The sequence below is a fragment of the Mus caroli genome, unplaced genomic scaffold (assembly GCF_978045245.1).
Source record: "Mus caroli unplaced genomic scaffold, Mus_caroli_1 scaffold_12, whole genome shotgun sequence".
Taxonomy (NCBI): Eukaryota; Metazoa; Chordata; class Mammalia; order Rodentia; family Muridae; genus Mus; species Mus caroli.
The window spans coordinates 96,466,649-96,470,224 of NW_028227267.1; the positions used below are offsets into that span (position 1 = coordinate 96,466,649).

General features: G+C 38.9%; 1 pseudogene; it reads right to left on the reverse strand.

Annotated features, from left to right (window-relative positions):
- Positions 1–1,092: 1,092 nt before the first annotated feature.
- Positions 1,093–1,389, reverse strand: LOC110309934 (protein S100-A11 pseudogene; annotated as a pseudogene).
- Between the last annotated feature and the right edge of the window lie 2,187 nt (positions 1,390–3,576).

The window sequence follows — 3,576 nt, forward strand, 5'->3', positions numbered from 1 at the left end:
TGCCACTGTCAATCAACAGCCTTGAAGTCTAGAGAGGGTTCCGAGTCCTTCCTTTTGCTATCTTCTCCTTTGGGGCAAGGCTAGCTCCCAACTGGCTCCTTAAAGAAACACACGGAAGAGTGCCATCCCACACTATAGTCCTGAGAAGAGCCTTACCCAAACAGCTGCTAGTTCTGAATTTTAAAAAACTCAGTTCTGAAAAAACTGAGTTTTTTCCTTTGAAATTTTGAATTATGTAGTAGCACAGGCTTGTATTCTCAATGGTGGAAAGAAACGACGGCTATTTTGCACTTTACTCCTTTTTTTTTTTTTTCATTAAAAAAATGACATCCATGTCCAATTTTCTGAGGAACCGCCAGACTGATTTCCAGAGTGGTTGTACAAGCTTGCAATCCCACCAACAATGGAGGAATGTTCCTTTTTCTCCACATCCTCGCCAGCATCTGCTGTCACCTGAATTTTTGATCTTAGCCATTCTGACTGGTGTGAGGTGGAATCTCAGGGTTGTTTTGATTTGCATTTCCCTGATGATTAAGGATGCTGAACATTTTTTTCAAGTGTTTCTCAGCTATTCGGTATTCCTCAGGCGAGAATTCTTTGTTTAGCTCTGAGCCCCATTTTTAATGGGGTTATTTGATGGATCACAGGGCCCCCAATGGAGGAGCTAGAGAAAGTACCCAAGGAGCTAAAGGGATCTGCAACCCTATAGGTGGAACAACATTATGAACTAACCAGTACCCTGGAGCTCTTGACTCTAGCTGCATATGTATCAAAAGATGGCCTAGTTGGCCATCACTGGAAAGAGAGGCCCATTGGACTTGCAAACTTTATATGCCCCAGTACAGGGGAACGCCAGGGCCAAAAAGTGGGAGTGGGTGGGTAGGGGAGTGGAGGGGGAGGGTATGGGGGACTTTTGGGATAGCATTGGAAATGTAAATGAGGAAAATACCTAATTAAAAAAATGACATCATTGTATTTCCACTTGCAGGCATGGGCTGCATGTTGTGGTAGGTGTTATGAGCTCAGTGCAGGTATGGATGGGGTAGGGGTGGAGGAGGTGATGACTTGGTGGTTGGAAGGGAATGAAGAGGGTTAGATACGCTTCTGGGAAATCCAAAGGAAGAACTCATGACATGCTATAGCTAAGCCACCTATAAGGTTGAGAAACTCTTGGAAATCTAGCTGCCAATCACTGTTGAGATCCAGCTTCTTCATCATTTGGTCAAGGGGACCTGGGTCCTTCTGATTGTTCATGGTGGTGGCCATCTCAGTGTTCATAAAGGAAAGGGACTCAGTTTTGGAGAGCTGATAGCTCTTTTCATCCTTCCGACTGCACTTTTGGAAAACAGCAATTGGGGACTCGATGCATCTCTCAATCTCTGTAGGCATTTTTGCCAAGTTGAGGAGTGAGGCTGGGCTGCGACTGCTGTTGATGGTGGCTGGGACAGGAGTCTTGCACTTTATTCCTAATGCCTAAGATATAAAGCAGATCTTTTGAAAAGCACAATGGAGAACGGTAAAAGAAAGGATTTCAGAGTCAGAATGTTTGGATTCAAGCTGCACCTATGCCATAGTCAAGATGGTTATGAAATTTCTGTCTATAAGGCTATTAAGAGGATTGATTTGTATATTTGAACCAACCTTGATTTGAATCTTGGGATAAAACCAATTTTATCATGCTATATGATCTCCTCAAGGTGATTATGAATTTTGTAAGTTTTAAAATTTTATTCTATTTTTGCATTTATTTTCATCGGGAAGGTGGATGACTGTGTTCTTCATTTGGGGTTGCTATGTCTCATTATTCAGGATTGTGTCAGGGTTATGTAGTTGAACCAATTTAAATTTGTCTCCATCCAACTAACAGATGAAGGAGACTCAGACTATGGTTATTTTATTTGGTTTAATTATTGGTGGGTAACCCCAATCTACTTTTCTAACTGTTGGCCTGGCTACTTCCTCATAGGCATACCCCCAAATACTTGCTGTTTCCCTTGGCCAGGTGCTCATGGTGGCTTCCTCCTCTCTCCATGTCCTCTCTTCTCTCCCCCTTCTGCAACCTCCAACCAGGTCACTCAAAACCCACCTGCTTCTAATCCCTCCAGTAATTGCCTGTGGCTGTTTTTATTTAACCAATAGATTTAAATTAAGGAACAATAACAGACAACTCTATCTTCAGGTACAGAATTTAGTGTTATAATACATAGCAATAGACCAAACCTCAACAGGGTTATATTGGTTTTATAGGACAAGTTTAGTGATGCCTCCTTTTCTGTTTCATGGAACAGTTTTGAAGAGTTAAGTATTCAATCTTTCCTAAATTTTTGGTAGAATTTAGAGGAACAGATTTCTGTCCAGACTTGGTTTGTGTGTGTGTGTGTGTGAAACTTTTAATTATTGCATCAATCTTCTTGTGGTCTGTTTATTTTTATCTTCTGGCTTTAATTTGGTAGGTCAGATATACTTAAATATATCTTCTGGATTTTTCCAACATTTTGGAATATACGTTTTAAAAGTATTTCTTGAGAGTAACCTGGATTTCATTAAAGTCTGTTATAATGTCTTCCATTTCATCTCTAATTTTTATTAATTTGAGTTTAACCTCCATTTTGTTTTGTGTAGCTAGGTCTTATTCAATCTTGTTCATCTTGTTCATCTTTCCCTGAACTGTTTGTTTGTTTTTTAAATTCTATGCATTGCTCTTTTAGTCTCTATTAACTTATGCCTCAATCTTTGTTATTTCTTGCTACCACCACATTTGGATCTGGATTCCTCTTGTTTCTTCTAGATGACCATTTACATGGGATCTCTCTGATTTGCTTAATGCAACCGTACACTGCTGCAATCTGAGGACTGCCATGGCTATATCACATAGATTTTGGTAGTTGACAGTCTCATTTTGATTTTATTCTCAGGATTGCAAATTTAAGTGTTAATTCCTTTCATGATTTATTATCCATTTAAGATCATATTGTTCAGTTTCCAAGTATCTGTTTACTTTTTGTGAGTCTTCTTGCTGTCAATGTCTAGTTTTATTCCACCATGGTCTGACAACATAAAGGGAATTGCTTAGGTTTTGAAATTATTAAGGCTTGTTTTGTGGCCTATACTGTGGTCAACTTACTGCTGAGAAGATGGGTCTTGCCTATCTGTTAGGTAGAAGGTTCTATAGGTATCTGTTAGGTACAGATGATCTATGGTATAGACAATACCTGGAGTTTCTTAGCTGATTTTTAATTTGGAAGATGTCTCTAGATGTATAAGTAGAATATTTAAGTGTACTGCTATTAATGTGTCAAGACTCAGTGGTCTTTTATGATTTTTACAGTTATGTTTTGGCTCAATTGGGGGCTCAATACTTGATGCATAAATATCGATAATAATTATGTTCTCTTGGTGAATTATTCCATTTACTAATATGCAATGGTCTCTTTAATCTTTTTCCCCCAATTTTTTTTCTTTTTTTTTTGATTTTTAATATTTTTATTACATATTTTCCTCAATTACATTTCCAATGCTATCCCAAAAGTCCCCCATAGCGCCCCCCAATTCCCTACCCACCCATTCCCATTCTTT